Source organism: Erinaceus europaeus, chromosome 2 (assembly GCF_950295315.1).
Source record: "Erinaceus europaeus chromosome 2, mEriEur2.1, whole genome shotgun sequence".
In the NCBI taxonomy this organism is placed as follows: Eukaryota; Metazoa; Chordata; class Mammalia; order Eulipotyphla; family Erinaceidae; genus Erinaceus; species Erinaceus europaeus.
The window spans coordinates 44,363,055-44,386,515 of record NC_080163.1 but is presented as its reverse complement, the minus strand read 5'-3'; the positions used below and the strand labels follow the sequence as shown (position 1 = coordinate 44,386,515).

The 23,461-nt window shown below is 53.8% G+C and overlaps 2 protein-coding genes across 9 annotated transcripts in view; one reads left to right on the top strand and one right to left on the bottom strand.

Moving 5' to 3' along the window:
* PFDN1 (prefoldin subunit 1) overlaps positions 1-23,461 on the top strand; it is a 964,801-nt gene that overhangs the window by 811,376 nt on the left and 129,964 nt on the right. The gene's annotated exons all lie outside the window — the stretch shown is intronic.
* CXXC5 (CXXC finger protein 5) overlaps positions 1-23,461 on the bottom strand; it is a 40,565-nt gene that overhangs the window by 14,770 nt on the left and 2,334 nt on the right. The window contains exon 2 of one of the 7 annotated variants that reach the window (XM_060179043.1): positions 5,439-5,551. The exons of 5 other annotated variants lie outside the window; for them this stretch is intronic. The gene's annotated coding sequence lies outside the window, so the exon portion shown is untranslated. Of the gene's footprint in view, positions 1-5,438; positions 5,552-17,707; positions 17,730-23,461 lie in introns of those variants that run through there. One more of the 7 variants, XM_060179061.1, reaches the window with a different exon arrangement.

Sequence of the window (23,461 nt, the reverse complement as noted above, 5' to 3'; positions counted from 1 at the left end):
TAGCTTAGCCAGTTGCCAACAGATTCCTTCTGAAAACCCTGTCCTATTCGAACTCTGTGATCCCAGGCCTGGACTGGTGACACAAAGAGGCTGGGAGAAGATAAGGCAGTTCATCTACCAACCACCCTTGCCCATTCTCTGGGGCACCCTGGATACACAGGGTGTTTAAAAGTGGGGGGGGGGAGGAGCTCAAGCTCATGTTAGCATCTCTGGGAACAAAGTCCCTTGGGTGGTGTAACTGTGTTCATGAACAGGGCTCTGCAGTCAGCTCCAGATGGATGGAATGTCTACTGTGAGGTGCAGCATTTGATGTCGATGATAGATAGCATAACTGTTAATGCAAAAGACTTTCATGCCTGAGGTTCTAAAGCCCCAGGTTCAATCCCCTGCACCATCATAAGCCAGAGCTAGGCAGTGTTCTGGTTAAAAAATAATATAGTGGGAGTTGGGCAGTAGCGCAGTGGGTTAATCTCATGTGCTGCAAAGTGCAAGGACCGGCATAAGGATCCCGGTTTGAGCCCCCAGCTCCCCACCTGCAGGGGAGTCACTTCACAGGCGGCTAAACAGGCCTGCAGGTGTCTTTCTCTCCTCCTGTCTTCCCCATCTCTCTCCATTTCTCATTAAAAAAAAAAGTATTTATTCCCTTTTGTTGCCCTTGTTTATTGTTATAGTTATTATTGTTGTTATTGATGTCGGCATTCTTGGATAGAACAGAGAGAAATGGAGAGAGGCGGGGAAGAGAAAGACACCTGCAGACCTGCTTCACCACCTGTGAAGCGACCCCCCCCCACAGGTGGGGAGCCAGAGGCTCGAACTGGGATCCTTACACTGGTCCTTGCACCACGTGCGCTTAACCCACTGCGCTACCACCCGACTCCACATTCCTCTATCTTATCTAACAATGACATCAATAACAACAACTACAACAACAATAAAAACAAGGGCAACAAAAGGGAAAATAAATAAAATAGAGTCCTGTTTGCTCTATTTAAAAAACTAATAATATAGTAAAAATAAAAGTAAATTTAAAATAAAAATAAATGGAGCATCAGCATTAAGGACAAGTACACCTCTGTGCCTACCTGAAAGGTGTGCATGAGTTTAGGGAGCAGCTGTGCCCACCTGTGTGTATACAGTCCCCGATGTCAGTGTGCACAAGGCCCAACACATGCACAGGGCTTCCATATATGTGGATGGCTTTAAGCATGGGACTTCCCTGTGTGTACAAGAGAAGTATGTGAGCTACATCTACAGGTAGACACACACATGCCTGGGTGTGCATGTATGCACAAACATAGTAGCTTAAACAGTGAGTAGATATGTGGGGTTTCTCCTGGTCCATGAATATCAACACATCTCTGCCACATGCAGAGTGTGAGTGTGAGTGTGTGTGTGTGTGTGTGTGTGTGCATTCGAGTACACACTGTAAGTTATAGCAGGGCTTTTGAGGGGCTCTGGGATGTGAGTCTGAGGCCTGACTGGGCTGGGTATGATGCAGACAGGAACTGAAGCCAGGTGCTGGGGCCCCTGTGGAAACAGGAAGCTGCCCACAGGTGCGCCAGGGTTGTGGTGGGGGCTGGGCTCCACCCAAGTTTAGTTTATCCCCCTGAGAAGACAACTCAGGGTTCCGCTCATGGCGAAAACTGTCCCAGGGACAGGGACACTTGCCTTGTCTGCTGTTCAAGGACCAGTAGCATCTACCCGCCCGCCTGCTTGCCTGCCTGCCTGCCTGCCTGCCTGCTTGCCTGCCTGGTCTCAGCACGGAGAATAACTGGAAAACAAAAGCCCCCAGGCCGCAGGCCTTCCCTGCAGAGGCGTGGGGGAGGCGGGCAAGGGGCGGGAGGCTGAGGAGGAGGGAGGGAGGTGTCGCAGCAGCCCCAACACAAAAATAATGAGGCGAGAGGGGCCATGGGGCCGAGCCGGCTGGTTCCGGAGTCGCTATCTGACCTTGACAGATGCCACAGCTGGGCGCCTGAGAGGAGCCGCAGCCACCGTGCAGCAAAACCAACCCCCTCCCTCCCCCAGGCCAGGTCGATGGAGGCAGCCACCCCACCAGGTGGGAGCAGGGAGGCCCAGAGTGCCTGCAAGCTGGGAAGTGAAGGTGGGTGCAAACAGGCAGAGGAGAGAGAGAGAGAGAGAGAGAGAGAGAGAGCAGGGTCACTGGCAGGCATGGGAGGCAGCAGAGGGGTCTCCTGAGGGCACCCAGGCTCTCAGGTGTGACGGTGTGTGGAGGAAGCACAGAGCAAGCTATTGTGTTTGTGTAACTGTGAGGCTATGTGTGGGGGAAAGAGAAGCAAAGTGTGAATATGGAGGTGACAGAGACAAAGATAGTACTTGTGTGCACGTTCCTTGGGGCCACACAGGGCTGGTGTCACTGAAATGGGTGTGGTCACATCCCTCAGGGGAGAGCAATGGTCAGTGCCTTGTCCCTCTCTAGAGCCACTTAGATGGGGCTGACAAAGAGAGTCACAGGTCCCCCTGGCCAAGTTCAGTCACTTGCAGATGGAAGAGAGGTGTCCTTGTGACCCCTACCCCCACCCCTTGTTCTCTTGTTATGGCAGTGATCTCAGGCATCTATGATGGCAAGGAACTGGGGACACCACTCTTACGGACACCAGTGAGGGGCTTGGGGGTGAGCCGCAGGAGGGAATGCTGGGCTAGAGACAGATTAGCAATTCCGAGCACTGGCTGCATAATTAAAAAATCATTACGGCAGGCGGGCAGGCAGAGCCAGAGTGAGTGTGAGCTCACAGCTCAAAACGGGCGGGGACACTGCCATGGTGCTTCCCCCCGCCCACCACTTCCCCGAGGAAAAATCCCACCTGCTAATATAATTATGGAAAAACACAAGCACAGAAATTCAGTTTCAGCAAATAATGTGCCTGAGTGCCCACGGCCAGCCTGGCCCTCACCAGGGTGGGCAGGCTGGTCAGTGGTGCCCAGGGCTCGCTCAGACAGCGAGGCAGGGCCTGCTGGAGCCACACCAGCAGCCTGGGGGAGGGGGGTATGCAAAGCCCAGCTCCTGAAATCACAGAGAAAACTGCCTGTTACTGGTAATTCCAAATGGGAAATCAAGGCTAAGGAACCACATAAGGTTTGTGGCACAGGTAAGAGGAGTAGGAGTTGGGATCCCAAGGCACTAATGCAACAGCCCTACCCTGGATCCCCTGGTTTTCTTCTCCCTTATTCTGCAAGGATGAATTTCTCTCTAGCTGAGACCAAACTGGACTGTGGAAACCATGTAACCTTATACCACCCCAAGCTACCTACTACTATGCCCCCACTGGACAGATGGCAGGGAGCCCCAAGTCCAGGTTCAGGGACAGGACATTTCAGGCTCCTCTGGGTTAACCAGCAAGCTGGCTCACGTCCCAAAAACCATGGCCAGCTCTGGGGCACAGGCCTCAGAACGGCAGGAACAGCCGCCATCACCCCCGGGCCTAAAGCGGCAGCGGACGGCATGGGGAGGGGAAGCTGGGCCTAATTAGTCAGCCTGGGACCTGAGGCAGGCGCCTGGGCAGCAGACGCACCAGCCAGCCATGCAGGCACGTCTGTGGCCACCAGGAGGGGAGCTGGGAGACCCAGGAGCCCGGAGACACGTTGGGACTGGAGGCCTGGAAAGGCCGGGCCAAGGAGATTCCGCACCTTGCAGGCTTGCCGCCCCTCATTCCTCAGTGCCACCAGGCACAGCAATTAGAGGCTTTCAAAGTTTGTCCTTAATTGGTTTCATTTTGGCCTCATAAATGATTCATGGCCCAGGAGGGTTGGGAGGCTGAGGGAGAGACAGGGGGAAATTTGGGGAGGCTTTTGCCTAGAGCCAGGCCCCCAACCTGAGGGGGGCAAAAATTCTCTAGCAAAAATTAAAACTAGGTTTTAATTTTTTTCCTCTAGGTTTGGGAGCACTAATTAGGAAACTGTCCCATAGACCTTAGCTCTACATTCAGATCCAGAGCCACCACAGCTGCTGGGCCAGGGGTGGTGAATAATAATGTAACGATAATAAAATATCAGTGTCAATGGTAATACTGATGACAGTGAACAGTTCCTCATGAGTTCTTACTAAGTTCTAGGCCCGGATAACATAGGCATCTCCTCTTGCCAATCCTCCCACTATCACTAGCAGGGAGAGGCACCAGATTCCCCATTTCACAGATGTAGACACTGAGGCTTGGAGAGATTAAAACCTGCCTTCTGACTCCTGGCATTAAAACTCACTCCCTATGCACTCAAGCCAGAATAATGGGGAGCCTGCCTGTGGAGTGAGTTAGGAGTTGCAGGCCCCAAAGGGCACCAGTGGCCAGGTTAGCTCTGCCCTTGTCCTCACAAGGCCTTACCTAGACCATCTGCACCCCACCCAGTATTAACTCTGTGTTGAGCACAGGATAGAGTGGGAGGTGGCAGAGACCTCACCCTCAGGCAGCTATAATTTAGGGAAGAGAGGAACCAACACACACACAGAAGGGTTTAATAGTCTGTACAGAGAACCCAGAGTGCCCAGTCAACAGGCTAATGTGCCAAGTGAGGGTCAGTGTCAGAGAGGCCTTCTTGGATGATATGAAGTAGGCAAAGGAAGTTTCTCTCAGAGACCAGACTAAGCTCACAATGGGTGTTCAGGGAGTGTGTATGGCCCTCTCCAGCACAACACTAGGGGTTGGGCCCTGGTCAAAACCAGAACTACTGGGTGTCAGGCAATGTTGCACCGGGTTAAGCGCACATAGTGCAAAACCAGAGCTACAGAACATGCCACAGTGGCTGGTGTGCACTCAGCACAGCCAACTCATAACCATGACTCTTATCCCAACCACTCTCATCCACTGTGAGGCTGGCATAATCCACTGCAGGGCCCAGTGGGAGACATGGGGTGCAAGTGTGTATGCGTGTGTGGTGAGAAAAACACTGAACAAATCTGGGAGGATGCTGTATGGACTGACATCCCCTAGGGGGCCCCAGGGATCTGGTTGCTGTTGACTGTTGGGTACCTCACCAATATCGATTCCTCTAGCTACCCTTTTTCCCAACCACTTGTACCAGGTTCCCTTCCAAAAACCTGCTTGCTGGCCCTGGCACCACCAGACCACTAGGCTCCCAGCTTTCCCATCCAGTCAATCTCCACTGGATAGTGAGAGTATGGTGGTGAGGCCAGACAATTCCAGTGGCTACATCTCCCTGCACCTCATCACAGTCCTCTGAGTGGCATATACATACATACATATACATATACATATATATATATATACACATATATATATACATATATATATGAAATCACCCCATTTCCCATGAGGGCAACAAAGCTTGAAGAAGCTAAGAGACCTGCCCAAACTCTTAAAGCTTTGGGGAACACAGGCCTGGGCCTCTCAAAATCCCCCATTCACCACCTTGTTAGCTTCCTGTAGATCAGTATTGCCTGACATGTCCCTGGCCTGGCCACCACTTACCTCAGCTCTGACCCTTCTTCTGTCTGGACTGTCAAGCATCTAATCCTCCAATCACTAGTACTGGTCAGGAAGTCGTAGTCAGGGGTCTCTTATCTCGGTCCATCTGAGTCATCCTGGGGATCAAATGAGGTGATGGGGAAACCCTTTACAAGCACATACAGGGTGGTGCTACAAACAAAGGTGTGTGTTATAAGGCATTATAGTGTGTGTGGGGGGACACAAAGTTAACTCGAAGACCTCTACCACCCTTATTTGGGAGAAGGCTGCCAGTGAAACTGTTCATGCTGTTATGCCTCCTGGGCCCCTGCTGCAGCCCCCGCCCAAATACTGGAGAACACAAGCCAAACCACCAGGGCTAGTTGCACATCAGTTGCTTCATTCGTACAGTGGGCTCCACATGTCTCCAAATCCTTCAGGAAAACCTTGTAGAATAAGTCTAGAGATTTTTCTTGAGAAAGAAGACTGGGAAGAAGGGACAGAGTGGAGAAGCTAAACAATGGCTGGGCTCTCTGCTCTTCGGCAACCCACCCCCACAGTTCCAGCTGATAAACACCCTGGACGCCCACTCTGGGCAAGGGCATTGGTCAGCCCTCACTGTGCATCTGGCTGTCTCAGGGCTGCCCAACTGGGTCGCCAGGGTCCCTTTCCTCAGCTGCCCAGGAAGCGGTGCTGACGTCAGCATGACTGACTGGGCGTGGGGCCCGCCACCTCTGGAACCGCCAATTAATTAACTTTTTCAAATTAATTTCCCAAGCAAAATTCCATAATTACATCTGTCTCTGCATCAGCCTGTGGCCAGGCAAGGGGGCCACATCATGGGATGGGGGTGATATAGAGTGAGGGGTGAGAGGGGTGAGGATACCACCCCACAGATCAGGTCAGAGAGGCTCATCTGTATCCTGGTCATGTGGCTATCCAGTGTCCTCAGGGGAGGGGAAGGTATTGAGAGGCCAGAGTGGCCCCCCAACGGTGCACAGAGAGGTGAGGGGCTCTGAGCACCGTGGTGACGCAGCTCACCCTGTAGCCCCATCCCCCACTCCGTGCCCCCAAACCACAGCGGGTATGGCAGGGCCCAGCAGCAGCACAGGGACTGTAAGGCTGAGGAGGCCATGGCTGTGGCGTTCTAATTTCCCAAAGGGGCTGAGATTAATTAGCTCACACACAGGCGCAGAGAAGGAGAGTGGGAGCAGGGGTGGGTAAGCGTCTGGCGGGGAGCTGGCTGGTGCTCCCCCCACCCGCCTGCCCGCCCGGCAGGCAGTCAGGCGGCCTTGACAGCCTGGGTGCTCTGAAGGTCAGTGGCCAAGCCGGCTGAGCCAGCAGACTGGCACTGTTTTCTTCCCAGAATTCCTGAGACCAAGGTTGGGGGGAAGCACCCGTGGAGGAAGCCCTCCACCCCTGGGAGGACAGCCCAGGGGCAGGGGCTTCCACCGTCACCATCATGGAGAGAGCCTATGTCAGTTGCTGTGTCCATGTCATCTGGTTTAGCCTCACAGATGCCCCAAGAGGGAGGCATTCAGTCCTTCCCATTTCACAGATCAAGACACCAAGGCTCAGAGCTTCAGGGGGCCAGGAATGATTAGAGCCAAGTGGTGGACAGTGGAAATGAAACTAAAGTCAGGGTAATCCAACCATGCTGGATGCTGCCAGGTGTGGTGAGAGGAACCCTGGGCACACCAGGTGCGGGGTATGTGGGTGTGGTACACCTGTCTGCCTGTCTGCAGCTCACCTCTGCCTCAGAGAATGTTCAGGGCAGATTCTCAGTCATTTCTGAGATGTAGAAACTGAGATCAGGAAGGGGAAGCGACTAGCCACACAGAAAAGAGACTCTACCTCTCCATTTGAGACTAGGACCAACTTCCAACAAGACAAACCTGCCTCGGTGACCTTCAGGGAGCTCTGACCCAGGGCCATTCTATGCTAGTGCTCTCTCTCTGACTAAATCGCATACTGATTGGAGTTTGGGGGCAAGAGTAACTGTGTTCTATCTTCTGCTCAAGGGCACTTGATCAGTTATGTTTTGCAGAATTCCAAGGAGGGCGAAAAGGAACTTTCAGGTGGGAGGTGTGTGTGTCTGTCCCTGACCAGGTCCCAGCGCAGCTCTCAGAAGCCTGGAAATCTATTTCTTTTCTTCCCTCCTTTCTTTCTTTCTTTTTTAAATATTTAGTTATTTATTCCCTTTTGTTGCCCTTGTTGTTTTATTGTTGTTGTTATTGATGTTATTGGATAGGACAGAGAGAAATGGAGAGAGGAGGGGAAGACAGAGAGGGGGAGAGAAAGACAGACACCTACAGACCTGCTTCACTGCCTATGAAGCAACTTCCCTGCAGGTGGGGAGCTGGGGGCTCTAACTGGGATCCTTATGCCGGTCCTTGCACTTTGTGCCACCTGTGTAACCCGCTGCACTACCGCCCAACTCCCTGAAAATCTATTTTCCCAGAATTTATCTGCAAGAAAATCTCTGCAACTCTAAGGAATACCAGCTCACTTCACAGAATACTTCTTGGCCCTCATAGTGAATCATTTCTATGGAAGCCATGGCCAATAGGGCTCCCCTCACCTTAGTGAATCATTTCTATGGAAGCCATGGCCAATAGGGCTCCCTCACCTACAGCCTAAGAGGCCAGTAGTGGTGACTGGGGAGGTAGCATAGTGGTTATGCACAGCAGGTTCAGTGCACATGGCGCAAAGCGCAAGGGCTTAAGGGTCCTGGTCGAGCCTCCAGTTCCCCACCTGCAGGGGTTTGCTTCACAAGCAGTGAAGCAGGTCTGCAAGTGTCTTTCTCTCCTGTCTTCCTCTCCTCTCTCAATTTCTCTCTTTCCTATCTGATGACAATAGTTATGACAACAATAACAACCACAACAAGGGCAGCAAATGGGAAAAATGGCCTCCAGGAGCAGTGGATTCGTAGTGCAGGCAAGGAGCCCAGGTAATAACCCTGTAAGGAAAAAAAACAAAAAACCAACCACCTTTAAGGACTAAGGCTCCAAAGTCCCAGGTTCAATCCTTAGCACCACTATAAACCAGAGCTGAGCAGTGCTCTGGTTTGAAAAAAAAAAAAAAAAAAAAGAGGAGGAGGAGGGAAGGAGAAGGAAGGAAGGGAAGGAGGGAAGGAGGGAAGGAGGGAAGGAGGGAGGGCAGAAAGGAGGAAGGCAGGAAGGAAGGAAAGGAAGAGAGGGGGAAGGAGGGAGGGAAGGAGAAAGAAAGAAGAGACAGAGAGAGAACAGCAGTCCCAAAGCCCTGGGCTCCAAACCTAGGGCATGCCCCCAAATAGCAGGGGAAGACTGGATGTAGGTGGGCAGGGGGCTGGCCTGAGATGTTCACTCATCATGTGTGTTTTCAAAGGAACTGGTGGGAGAGCCCTAGAGGCACAAATTCAGGCAATGAATAGTTCAAGTGGACTCTGGAGTCCCAGCTCTGCAGCCTGAGTCCAGACAAGCTAAGACAAGTAGCTCAAGCTGACTGAGTCCACCACTCCCTGGGCCTGTGAAGTGCTCAGGGTGACATCTGCCATCAGGGTCCTAGAGGGCATGCATACAGTTCTCAGTACAGGCCCAGCATGCAGTAGGTACTCAACCAATGCCAGCTGTGTTGTGATTTTTACTGTCAAACCCAGCCCACATTAACAGTGTCAAGGATAGTTGAAGCAGGAAGAGTTGGGCAGCCCAGGTTGTGACCCTGGTCCTGCCACTTTTGAGTCTTGAGCCTGGTTTCCCCCAGCTACAGATAAATAAGCATCACACTGCCCCCACCCTCTGATGTGCAGGATCAATAGATGAACACACAGGATAGGGCTGAGGGCCACGGGGGTGAGGGGCAATGCTCAACTGTCCAGACTTGCACTTCCTTTTCTGGTCACAGGAAGACCCCTTGTGCATACACTCCCCCAACCTTTCCTGCTATCTCCCCACCCACCAGTCTGTCAGCACTTCATACCTCCTGCACCCAGTAGCCCTTCCACATAGGCATGTGCTGAGCCCCTGACCACATCCCACAAAGACCCCATTTGTCTGGTCTGGGGCCTTGATGTGACTTTGCTTGGGTGCTGGGAACAGAGTCTGGGAAGCACAGAAGGTTGTTTCCTTTCATATGGTGAAGCCTTCAGGAGTACATTGAGGACCCTGAGTTCCTTGGCCCTGGGTCCAACCCAACTCCCTCCCCAAACCCTCTCTGGGGACCCAGCCCAGCCTCTCCAATTCTACATTCCCACCTGAGGACAACCTGAGAATAGGGTATGTGCAAGACATTCTAATTAAGGAGCCCTTGTTGTAGGGTACCACTCCTAGAAAAAATGCCAGCTATGGTGTAGACAGGTAGGGGGAGGACTGGACTCACTTGGAGATCCAGGTGTGACAAGGTGAGAACCACACCCCACCATCTACTTCAGGTCCTGGAGCTGAGACAGATAAGGCTCATCCCCATCTTACAGGTGGCAAAAGTGAGGTCACAGAGGTTGGCAGACTTGCAGTCACTGAGCCAACTCTGAAGCCCAGGCCTGAGGCCTGAGTCTCAGCTCAGAAGACATCAGTGCTCCTGGCTGCCCACTGCTCCTTCTTTCATGAGGATATCTGGGCCCCCATCTCCTCCCTGATCATTATTCAGGCCTCTGTGGGGGAGCCTGCCTGACCTTACAGCCGCCTGGATCTTCACCTCTGCTGGACTGTCTAATCCTGGTCTGAATACTTCATGACTGTGTGTCCGAAGCTTCTCATGACCATAGAAGCCATCCCTTCAGACTCAATTCTCTATTGAAAAGCTGTGCTTTTCAACCTCTGGTCCTCAACTGCAAAGAAGAGGGCTTCATGAGCAATGAAGCAGTGTATCTTGATCTCCTCCTCCCCTCTCAATCTCTCTCTGGCCTATCAAAGGGAAAGGAGGAGGAAAAGGAAGTGTGTACTTTCAGTATATAAAATGAGCTAGCCTGTGAGGTGGTGCAGTGGATAAAGCACTGGACCTGAGTTTGATCCCTGGCATCACAACACCAGAGTGCTGCTCTGGTTCTTCCTCTCTCCTCTCATACACACACACATTGGTTCTTCACACATACACACACATACAAACACACACACACACACACACACACACACACGCACGCGCGTGTAAAGGTAATTCTCAGGCTCACTAGGGAGCAGAAACTTAAGAGGCTACCCAGGGCCATCCTACCAATTTAGCAGCTTCACTCCTCTTGTACCCAGATCAGCTCTGTACCCATTTTGCAGGCCAGTAGATTGCAACCAGGGGTGATATTCAGATCCCAAATCTCAGGGTGTTGATTACAAGGTTACAGAAATGAGGGGCTTAAGACCCAAGGGTACAGGGGATAGCAGATACCTGGTGAGCAGAAAGGGCATGCAGGCACAGCCTGCAGCACAGCCAACTCCAAAGGGGGGTCTCATTTCTCCCCCAACTTCTGGCACCTCCAATTACCCACCCTGAGTGGGGGGAGCAGCTGGCCACTTGGAGCTCCCAGGGAAATAGATTTTCCACAGTGACTTTCCTTCAACCTTTTCTTTTCCAGCTCCTCTGCCTCCCTCCCCTTTCAGTTCCCAACCTATTCTGCATGATCCAAGCCAGAGTTCCCATCCTGGACGGCAGGTGGTGGGTAACACCTTTATGCCTGATAGGAGTCCCCCTTCTTCAGAGAGCCTGTGAGCAAGGAGGCCATGTGTGTGACAAATCTATAGCCAAGGATTTCACACCTGCTCTGTGTGAATCTAAATAAGGGATGTCTGGGTAAATGGATCCCTAGCCCATGTGGGGTACATATATGAGTGTGCACACCAGACTCTGCTGTCAGTGCTCTTGGCCCAATTCTGGGACCACCTGGGTGTGTGCTGTGGCTGAGCTTGGGACAGGATGGGGCAGATGGAGACTTACTGGCAGGGTGGTCATGCATGTCCATAGGTGCCAGAGGATACCTATGTGCCAGAGTCTGAGGCAATGGGGGGCAACAGCAATTGTGCTCTGGGGTGTTCTGGACATGAACAAGTCCATACAATGCACGTCAACTGTGTATGCTAAATGGCTGTGTCTGTCCCCAGCAGGTGCCCCTGGTGCGTCTCATGGCGGGGGGGGGGGGGGGGGGGGGGTTGTACATGAGCATGCTCTGCCTGTCAGGCCGCAGGGCTTCATGATGCTGCTGGAGATGGGGTGACTCACGTCTCCTGAGCTCATCGTGCCGCCTGCCCGCCCAGCTCACCCAGCTCTCCTGGGCTCATGGCCGCCAGCATAAGGGGGGAGGCGCGGGCAGACACAGTAGGGAGGCTGGCTTGATAAATAACCTGCTGCTTCCCCAGGCCTCTGAGAAGAGGAGGTTGCTTCGCAGGGAGGAGGGAGAGAGGGGGAAGCAGCCTTGGCCCCCAGGCTCCGGCTGCCCTGGCCCCCATGGCCCAGGCTGCAGCTCCGGTTCCTGTTTCATCGAAACTTGAGCTGGGAAAAGCCTATCGGGTCATCTTGCCTGTCCCGACGGCCGCCAGGCCCAGGCAAGCTGCCCCTCAGGGGACAAGCCCGCAGCCTGGCCGCCCAGCCAGTGGGTGGGTGGGGGGAGGATATTTCTGTCCAGACTAAATGCAGCTCCAGGCTTCTGTCTGTCCCCCCCCCCAGCTGCTCCCAGGGGGCCCCCTGGCTCTGCAAGACTAACTAAATATAGATGGCACCCCACCCTAGCAAAGCCCTATGTTCACTCTTCCCACTGGTCTACATAAGCCTACTATGTGACCTCAGCTCAGTGTATTGCCCTCTCTGGGCTCTCAGCTGTGAAACATCAACTACTACTCAGTTCTGGGTCTTGCACTGCCTAACAGACCACAGAAGAGATTAAAATGTTCATTTCCAGAGATAAGGGCTGAAGCCCCCTCTTCCAAAATGACTCCAACCTGCTTTGGTCAAAGAAAGCTTGGCTTATAAGCACAATCCTGTCCACCCCACCGTACCTGTTCCTTGCCCAAGCTGGGCAATACCAGGCTCCTCCAATCTGCCCCAGCCGGACCCTGGCCAGGAAACAAGTTGTGCCAGGTCTGGGGGGAGGGGGACAGTGAAGGAGCTTGACAGCTGCTATTTCCTGGAGGCCATGGTCGGGCACAACCCGGATTCTGCCTGGCTCCACACTTCAGCAGACAGCCTCTCCTGGGTTCTGGCTCTCAACAGAGAGCTGAGCCCCCATCCCCAGAACCAGTCCCCCCCTCATGATAGGCAGCAATGGGCCAGCTGCACCTTCCAGGCTGGCTGAGGATGGGGGGGGGGGGAGTCTCTGCAAGGTCCAGCAGGTGGGGGAGGCAACCCTAGCTTCCTCCCTCCCGCCCGCTGCCTCCTGCCTGCCCACCCGGCTGCTTCCCCCAGCCCCACACGCACCAAATTCCCCACATGCCTGTCTGTCTCTGACAGCTCTCGCAAATACTTGGCTGTGCAGGCACCCGCTGTTCTGAGCCCGCTGTGCCTCCTCCCCTGCCTTCCCGGGGGGCTCTGCAGACACAGCCTGGGATGGAAGAGGGATGAAGCCAAGAAGCCTGGTGGGCAGTGTCTGTGTGTGTGGGGCTGAAACCAAGGCAAGAGGGGAACCTCTCTCTATTCCCAAAAGCCACCCCTGTCCCCCACAGGCCCTCAGGATAGAGGGCCTGGGAGGCCACTGCCAGTGAGCCCTGGCTGGGCAGCAGCTGTCAGTGCCCCCACTGCCCCCCGGAACCTCCCAGGGGGACCTTCCGGAGGCCTCCTACTTGCCTCAGTCGATAAAACAGCATCTGCCACCCCCACAAACAGCAACACAGAACAGGGTGGAGAGTACCATGGGGACCTAAAGAAGGCTCTGAGCCCTGGCCTGTGGCCCTGCGGCCCCCACCACAGGCTGCCAGTGCCGGGCCCACTAGTCTCTCCTTAGATCACACGGGGGGGGGGGCATGGGGGGGGCGGCACTTGCCCCTAGTCACCCTCCTTCCTGCTGGCCTGGGTCCCTCCCAGGAGACCTGCAGAGGAAACACTTCCTGAGAACAGCTGGGATTTTCCAATGGATGTGGCCTGGCTGGCCAGCTCCTTATCTCCCTTCCCCTCCCCATTTCTTCTGGCAAAAATCACACAGTGAGGAGCCCTTCCCTCCAACCCCACTCTGCCCCAGGAGCCCCCATGCCGCTAGCATCTAGCATGTCCCAGGCAGTGAAGAGACAGTGAGTGAATGGCCTCAAGATGCAGCTCTTCCATTTCACAGATGAGCAGACTGAGGCCCCTTCCCTGTGAATTTTTTTTTTGAGAGATAGAGGAGCAGAGAGAGAGGAGCGCGAACCGCACACAAGAGGGTGAAAGAGATCAATCACAGCACCTAAATGTCCTTCAGTTTGGTGGGGGCTGGGTTCAAACCTGGATTATGCACACGGCAAAGCAGCACATTATCCAACTGAGCTATCTCATCAGCTCTTATCTGTGAATTTACCATCCGCCCAACTCTCACCTTCACCGCCCACCCCCCCCAACCCATTTTTGTCCCAGGACTCAGGTCAGAGCTCCACAGTTCCTAGAGCCATTAAGGTGAGTCCACACAGAACAATTCAGAGTTCTGGGCACAAATGACTAGCTGGCAATTCCAGACCACTCTCCCTCAATCTAATGGTGGTCTTGAAAAGAATCCAAACTGTATCATCTATGTGACGCTAGACTGTGGGCTATGGTCTGCTCTCCCCATTGCACAGATGGGGCTGCTGAGGCCCACAGGGGAGGGGGAGCTGCAGGCGGCCATGAATCAGAGGGGGAGCTGGGAAGCCGCCCGGCCCTGCCGGCTGTCACTGGAAGCAACAGCCTGCATTTCCTCCTCACACTGGTGCCTGGGGAAGCGTGGGCAGCGGGCGGGCGGGCACTGCGAGAGGACCCCTCCTGGGCTTGTAGGCCATCCCACCCCATGCTGCCTGGCTAGACCCACATAGCCCACTCCCAGAAACAACTAGAGCTCCGAATAGGGGTGGCAGAGTAAAGGCAGAACTGGGTTGGTCCTGTCACTTAAGCACCCCACAGGGAAGCCCCTCCCCTCAGAACCTAGATGTGGCCTCACTTCAAACAAGACAGAAACCTGACCATTCATGCTTTCTCGCAGCAGCTAAACCCATGGCTCTGTGATTCAGGGATCCCAACGCGACAAGAATTCTGATTCAAGATTCCCTCTGTGTCAAGCATCGACTATAGACTCCAGCAACGAAAACTTCTGGGCCTCCAAGATCTGACACCCCCAGGAAGAAAGTGAGGACAAGCTAGCTTTTGCTATTGGAGGCCAAACTATGTAATTTCCATCAAGCTTTGGGGAAGATAGGTCCAGCAAGAGGAGCTGGGTTTCCCCTGCCAGGGTCAATAGGAGCTGGATATGTGAGGGTGTAGGCCTGGAGAGGAGCTGTTCTTAGGGGGAGGGAGGGACATCAGACAAAGCCACTAATGCTGCAGATGCCACAAAGCCCAGCCCTTGCCAGAGCAGGGACAGGTAGCTAAGGGTGTGAGTCTACACCCCACCCTGTCCTCAGAGGACAGGCATCAGGTCAGGGCTGGTCTCTCTGCTTCTCAGGTTCCAAGCCAAGCTCCACACTTTATCTTCCTGTCTTCACGACCCACTGCTTTCTCCTTCTTGAGAGTCCCCTCACCTCTTGCGCCCCCAGACTAGCTGGCACCCAGCCAGGACAAAAGTCCCCAAGTCCATTGGAAAGATAGGAAAACTGAGGCTGGGGTGGGGGAGAAGAGACTTGCCCCAGTACCCTACTGGTCTCTGTCCAGCTCTCTCAACCAACACAAGCATGTCCTCTACTCCAGTGCCCCCTGTGGGCACAGCCGATGTTTACCTGTGGTCATTCACTAATTCAGTCAACTAGCTAATCAGCCATCTTCCTCCTCAACAGAAGTCTGGGACTCTGGAGAGAAGAGAACAAGGTCTATGCTCAGCAAGCCCACTAGGGCTTTCCTGCCCTTTGCTAGGAGGTACAGGAGGTGTGGGTAACACCATCAGCAGCCTCACCCTGTCCTCAGGGTGCTCACATCCAAAGCTTCTGCCCTAAGCCTATTTGATCTGTCAGTGCCAGGTCCTGGGCAAGTCACAACTCTCTGGCCTCAGCTTTCCTCTTCTGTATATCGGGACAGTTACAGCACCCAAGTGATTGAGCCAGTGAGGATTCCAGGAAGTACGGGCAAGCAGGGCCTGGCCCAGTCAGTGCTCAAGACAGGAGAGCCTTAGTCCTTACCATTGTTATGACAGGTTACTATAGTAATATTAAGAATAAGAAGAATAATAAGAGCTGGGTGGTGGTGGACCTGGTTGAGTGTACCCTGGTTCAAGCAACCGGTCCCCACTTGCAGCCAAGAAGCTTCACAAGCTGTGAAGCAGTTCTGCAGGTGTCTGTTTCTCCCCTTCGTTGAATCCTCCTTCCCTCTGTCTCTACCCAAAATAATAATAATAATAATAATAATAATTGGGGGACAACAACCAATTGGAGCAGCAGCTAAAGCTCATCAAACACTAGCAGGTGCCAGGCATGGGGGTAAGGAAAAGAATCACTAACACATCCCAAGGCGTGACTAGCAAGGAGTGAACCCAAAAAGCATTTGAGAAGTGAAGGACTGATGATGGGAGGAGTGACCCTGCTTGCAAAGAAGGCTCCATCCAGCATGTGTTCATGTGGGTTGCACATGTGTTTAAGCACTGAGATTTAGATACATGTGTGTGTGAGCAACAGAGGGAGAGCTGATGGTCCTGCAGATGGTAAGGTATGTGGAGGGGAGCAGTGATACAAGCAGCCTAGCTGTCTATGGCAGCTGAAACCTTCACCCCATCACCACAGAGCTGGGGGATTGTGGCCAGAGCAGGGACCAAGACTGAAAAGATGCTTTGTATTGTTCTGGCCACCAGACTACCAGGCACCTGGGTAGGAGTAGGGGCTGCCAGGGGCTGCCCAGCACCAGACCCTCTATCCTGCACTTTTTACACTGCCGCTGATACTGTACAAGTGTTCCTGCTGTCAGGCCAGGCAGAGGAGGTTACAGGGAAAGGGGGGAGCAGTGGCCTGAAGGCCATAGGGGTCTGCTGGATGGGGGAGGGCTCCCATGGGGCCAGCAGGGAGGCCTGGTTCTGCCCTGCTGGGGCCAGCAGCTGGAGGGGAGTAAATATAGCGTGGGGCGTCCCAGCCACATTCCTGGGAGGCCAGCGCAGCCGGCTGCCTGCCCGCTGCTCCAGGCAGAGCGCAGCAGCCAGGGCCCAGAACTGCCACTGCCCTCTTCCCAAACAAACAGAAAAATAAATAAAACCAGCTCTCCCAGCCGGCTGCACAGCTGGGGGAAAGGGGCAGGAAGGGGTGGGCCTCAGGGAGGTGGGCAGGTTCTGTTCCACTGGGAAGAAGGTGGCCAACAAAAGAGTAAAAGTGGAGGAAAAGGGCAAAGAGATGGTCAGGAGTGTCACAGGAGGGAAGAATGCTTAGGAGAGATGGAGGGTGTGACAAGTAGAGGTGGGGGGGCACTAGGGGGAGGCAGAGACAGCCTGGGGTCAGTAAGTCAGTGACAGGGATGGAGGGGCTGTAGGCAGACAAAGGGGTCAGTGTGGGCTGGGGCAGGGGGCTAGCTTCAAGAGCCATGAAATATTAAAAAGCCTAGGCCAGTAAGTGACAGAGGTCACAGAAATAAGGAGACCAGTCAGGGAGCCCTTAGGGGGACTGGCCTGTCCCTCCCCACCACCTCCAGTAGAGCCAGACTCCCCATCTCTCTAGAGTGACTCCTTTCTGTTTTTCCATCCATGGAGAAGACAGGTGGGGCCTGGGGGGGGGGGGGGGAAACAGCGCCTATGCAGTCTCCTCTTCCCTCTGGCTGCTCTGTGCTAGGCTGGCTTTCCAGAGCTGCCAGCCGCCCCAGCAAGAAGGCCAGGAGGTCCGTCAGCACACAGCCGCTGCCACAGGCGCCTCCTGGGGAAGAATGGGCTAGACATCTAGCTTCCCCTTTACAGGGAAAAAAAAAAAAAATCAGCCAAGCCACCACTTTCTGCAGAGACCAGCAGGGAGGGAAGGCCATGCCTCACAGCTCAGCTGAACCAGGGAGTAATGGAGCAAGCAAGCCAGCAGGTCATCCCTACCCAGACCCCATTACCATCGCATGGTCTGGGTCAGGCTCCTTGTTGCCCCAGCCATTATCAGTCCCACCCCACCCCAGATTTGATGTGAGGAGAGAAAGAAGGGGGCAAGAAATGCCTTGAGGGACCAGGCAGTGGTACACCCGGTAGAGTCCACACATTGCCATGTTCAAGGACCCAGGTTCAAGACCCCAGTTCTCACCTACAGGCATGGGGAAACTTCATAAGTGATAGAGCAATGTTGCCGGTGTCTCTCTCTCTTCCTCTCCCTCTCAATTTTTCTGTATGAAGAGAGAGAGAGAGGGAGAGAAATGGCTGCCAGGAATGGTGGTCCTGGCCTGCAGGCAACTATCCCCAGCAATAACCTGGGTGGCAAATAGAAAAATAAAATGAAATAATAAATAAATAGGAAATGCTTTGATGAGGGAGATAAATGAGTTATGCAGAAAGATATTCACGTCTAAGGCATCAAAGGTTACAGGTTCAAATCCCAGTACTACCAGAAGCTAGAATTTAGAGCTCTGGTTTAAAAAAAGGGGGGTGGTGGTGGTGGTCAGGTGGTGGCACACCTGGTTGAGTGCACACATTACTATGTGCAAGGACCTAGGTCAAACCCCCACTCCCCACCCACTGGAGGGAAGCTTCATGAGTGGTGAAGCAGGCCTACAGTTGTCTATTTTTCTCCCTCTCCTTCTCTCTCTTCTTATTATCTTTATTTATTTATTGGATAGAGACAGCCAGAAATCAAAATGGAAGGGGGTGATAGAGAAGACAGGCTGGTCCAGGAGGTGGCACAGTAGATAAAGCATTGGACTCTCAAACATGAGATCCTGAGTTCAACCCCTGGCAGCACATATGTACCAGAGTAATGTCTGGTTCTCTCTCTCCTCCTATATTTCTCATTAATAAATAAATAAGGAAGTCGGGTGGTAGCGCAGTAGGTTAAGCGCACGTGGCGCAAAGTGCAAGGACTGGCATAAGGATCCCGGTTCGAGGCCCCAGCTCCTCACCTGCAGGGGAGTCGCTTCACAGGCGGTGAAGCAGGTCTGCACGTCTCCCCTCTGTCTTCCCCACCTCTCTCTATCCTATCCAACAATGAACAATATCAACAACAACAATAACCATGACAAGGCTACAACAACAAAGGCAACAAAAGGGGGGAAAATGGCCTCCAGGAGCAGTGGATTCATGGTGCAGGTACTGAGCCCCAGCAATAACCCTGGAGGCAAAAGTAAATAAATAAATAAATAAATAAATTTAAAGGGGGGGGGGGAAGGCCTGCTTTACCACTCGCTAAGCTTTCCCCCTGCAGGTAGGAACTGGGAGTTCGAACCCGGATCCTTGTGCATTGTAATATGTACACTCAACCAGGTGTGCCACGACCCGGCCCCCCTCTTTCTCCCTTTCTATCTTCCCCTCCCCTCTCAATTTTTCTCTATCCTATCAAAATAAAGGGGGGGGGGGATGGCTGCCAGGAGTGGTAGATTTGTATCGCCCACATCAAGACCCAGTGGTAATTCTGGAAACAATAAAAATAAATTAATTTAATTTAAAAAAAGAGAAGAAAGGCCTTGAAAAAAACCCAGTGGGGACCATGCAGCTGCATGCAGATAACCTCCACGGCCAGTGAGTCAGGCCAGTGATCAGTCCCATTTTACAGATGGGGAAGAGAAACAAGAAAATGAAGCACCCAAGGCCACACACCTGCTAGCCAAGAGACAGCAATGCTGAGCACGAGCCATATACTCTTCCTTCTCATTCACTGCAGGTTTAGCCCCTGGTGCAGAGCACTTCATGGCCATGCCCTGAGTCCATCTGAAAACACATGGCACTGCAGGCACACCTATCACTCATTTTAGAGGTAAAGAAACTGAGGTTTGGTCAACACAACTCACTCAAAGGTCATATATCTAGCTAGACAGTGACACAAGTAGGACTTGCAGCCCATGACCTGGGTCTGCATGAAGCCAAGGGAGGATGCTAACAGCCCACAGAATGAACACCAAGAAAAGTAAAAAGCAAAGTCACTGACTGTTGTGCCAGGTGGTGACCAGCAACTGCTCTGAGAGCAGATGAGCAGAATCTACAGAGGCCTGGCCCCCAGGAGCTGCCTGGTCTACCCAGGCTCCAGATCAGACACGTGGGTCTACTGAGGCCAGTCCAAAAGGGTCGGTAGAGAGTCTGACTCAATTGGCCCTCAGGCTCTCATTCTCAATCTGCACCCCAGGGCCTGAGTGCCAGGAACTAATCACACCACCCCCAGGACCCCCCCAGTGCTGGCGGAAGGGGGGATGGAATCCCCTCCCTCTCTCTCTCTCCCAGGCCCTGCGAGCCCAGAGGGAGGCCAGCATCAGAGGCAGGAAATGAAGAAGAATTTGCGATCTAATTGAGCTGGCGGGGGATTAGGCGGCAGAATGCAATTACAGAGGCTGGAGCAGGGCCAGGGGCACTGACACCCCGAGATGTGGCCTGGCCTAGCCAGTCTCTGACCAGAGACACCCTACTGAAGGTGCTGGGGGGACGTGAAGGGGAATGATAGGCAGGCAAGGACCAGGGCCAAAAGGCTCTTCAACACAGAGAACTGCAGGCTTCCAGAACCACGTAATACCAAGAAGTGAGAAGTTTTCCCAGGAATGGTCCTCCAGGGAACAGCCCTGTGGACTCTCACAGAGGGAGCAGACAGACAGGCACACAAACGCTCACAGGCTCTGCTCATGCATGTGTGCACACTGATGTTCACACTCCCAGGAAAGCCTCACATACTCCCAACCTGCAGACACATAGCTCTGGCCTTTCACTGCCACTGGCTCCACAAAAGGGGAGAAACACACACAAAAAAAACAAACAACAACAAAAAAATACACCCATGACCTTAAAATCCTTTTATTCCTTTAATCACAGGCTGCCATCGCCGTGGATACGCGCTGTCACCCCGGCCCCAGCCTGTCTCCCTCCAAGGCTTCCAAAACTCCCAGCAGGCAAGCAGACAGGGAGGCTGCCCAGTTACTGCCAGGAAGGGCAGAGGAGGGGAAGGACTGGGTGGGAGAGGCTCAACACGCTAGGCACCTCAGCCTGAAGATGGGGGAGACTCAGAAAGACAGCCTGGCAGAGGGAGACACAGAAAGAGAAAGGAACATAGCCACCACAGACAGACACAGACCACACTGCCCAAACAGCTCAGCTCTGCCACCTTCCAGATTCACAAGAATATTCACGGAACACACATACAGCAATCACGAACACACATCCTCTAAAATTCACACAGCTCAGAATATGCATATTCCCACATTTACAGGGACAAATCCAACTTTCAGTTCACAAGCACACATGTACATATGCAGTGCAGACACACTCCTGGATTCACAGACACATGGGGCCTGAATCACAATCACATGGCTCAGGCTCCCACACTCCACCCCCCCCCCCACACACACACACAAGTTCCAAGTCATAAGCACACACAAGCTAGAATCCCAGGCCAACAGCTGAGATGCAGCCTCACCTAGCAGTCACACTGCCTCTGGCTTTCGAGAGCAGGTAGAGTGGTTGGAGATTCTTGGGGCTTTGAGGGGGCAGTCCATTCTCACTGCCCAGAGCCTGGCAGGTGGGCTCAGAGATAGGGGGAAGTAAGAAAAAAAAAACTTTAGTGGGATATTCTTGTTGAGCAGTAGTGCGTGAGTAACTGGGGAGGCTTTTGTGGTCTGGTGAGTTCCAGCTATGAGCGAGAGTTTAACTATTAATACACTTAATGAACACACACACACACAGGAGAGACCAGGTGGTAGGAGGTAAGGGGACACGGACAGACACACACACACACACACACACACACACAAGACCAGGGAGACACACACACCAGAGAGACACCAGGGAGGCACACGCATGCACACGTGCGCACACACACAAACGAGAGAGAGAGAGAGAGACCAGGGAGAGAGAGAAGGGGAGAGGGGGGAGAAAGAGAGGGGGAGGGAGAGAGAGAGAGGAAGATGGAGAGTGAGAGGGAGGGAGAGGGAGGGAGAGGGAGGGAGGGAGAGGGAGAGAGGGAGAGAGAGACTGAGACCAGGTGGCAGGAGGTTAAGTGGGGGCGCAAGACTCGGGAAAGCCCCAATCAGAATCTTAGGGGCGGGAAGAGGGCGGGGCTTCCTCTTTGGGCTTGCCCTTCAGAGCCAGGCCCGACGACTTACTTCCTAAGCCTTCAGGAGGGTGGGGTTTGACACACAGTAAGTGCTCAATAAATAAACAGTGACAATAAATGAATAAAGAAATCACATATAAAACAGTTGACAACAGTAAGAACAAGTGAGCCCCGCCCAATCTTTGGTCATTTAAAGCATGTTCCAAGAGTTAGTTCAGATGAAATGGTCACCCCACCAGACAGGGGGCGCTGGAAAACCAAACCTGAGTCCATGGATTCCCCCTAGTTGCTGTACATTAGCCCAGACCTTGGGAAATCAGCTGACCTCTTTTCAGTCCATACCCCTCCTCCCTGGGGGAACCATTCTGCCCTCCCAAAAATAACCAGGTGGGTTCTTAAAGATGGGGGTCCTTACTTTCCAGAATCTTGACTCTTTACCCAGTGCATCCCTGCCCCCCTTTCCACACACACATTCCAATGAGCTTGCTTTTCACACTTGACAAATGGGTGGAGGGAGGCAAAAAGCTGGGGAGAGGAAGCAAGAGTTGGGGGGCACAGTGGGAGCCCATAGAATGACTAATGCCGAGCGGGGTGGTGGAGCACCTGGTTAAGTGCACATGTTACAGTGCACAAGGACCCAGGTTCGAGCCCCCGGTCCCCACCTGTAGGGGGAAAGCTTCATGAGTGGTGAAGCACGGCTGCAGGTGTCTCTCTCCCTCTCTATTTCCCCTTCTCGATTTCTGGCTGTTTCTATCCAAAATAATAAAGATTAAAAAAAAAAAGAAAGAAAGAAAGACTAATGCTGGCCTGGGCCCTAGATGCTGAATCCTCCCTTCCCCTCCCCCCACACGGCCCAAGCCAGCCCAGCCGGGTGGACATTCCAGGGCTCACGTGATAAAGACGAGGCCCTGGCCCACGGGTAAGTCAACAGGCTCTGCCGGGGGAGAGATAGGAGGCCCCGGCCAGGGTCACCTGCTGAGCCGGGAAAACAGCCTGGTCCAAACACACACATAAATAAGGCGCTAATGGACAGCCAGCCAGCCAGCCAAGGGTCTGTCTTCTGTAGAGGAACCTCTGCCCCCACCTAGGAAAGGGAGATGCAGTGTTGGCTAGGGACTCCTCTATTGCCCAGGCTCCTGCCAGGATTGGGGCGGGGAAGGGGGGGAGGCTTCTACTGAGACCCCCACACAGGGCCGCCGGAAAACTCACAGGCCTGCCTCCTTCAGCTGTTGCCACCCCTTCCAGGGGCAGAAATCACCCCCTCTCCCTCCTCCCCGGGGAGAGAGGGCAATTTCCGTTCTGGGAAGGGGGTGACAGCTGCAGAGCGGGTCACTACCCCCCTCCCAGCTCTCGCTTGAGTTTCATCCAGGGAAACTGCTAAATCAACACTACGCAGCAGTAGGTAGCGCCGGCCTCAGTCTCCCCGCATTGCTTGCAAAAAAAAGGGCTGAGGGAGAAAAGAGCCATTAGAATGCCAGTTCCTAGGTTTCCCGAAGGCTGCGGGAACCCAGGGTCCGGAATGCTTTCCCGAGGGGAATCAGGTCAGGCTAACCCAGCGCGCCCCCTAAACCGGTCCAGGGCTCTGAGAGGCACGCACCACCGCCCCCGCCTCGCCCCCGCCCCCGCGGGCCCGGGCAGCTGAGGTGGCGCCGGGCGTTCAAACAGCGCTCCAAACAAGTCCGCAGCCACCGCGCACGCAGCCCCCGCCAGGCGGCCCCAGCGGAAAACTTGAAAGGGACTCTGTTTGCCGGCCGCCCCGGGGCGGCTCCGGCGGGGGCGAAGGCCTAGCGATCACAAGCGCCCCCCTCCACTGCCCTT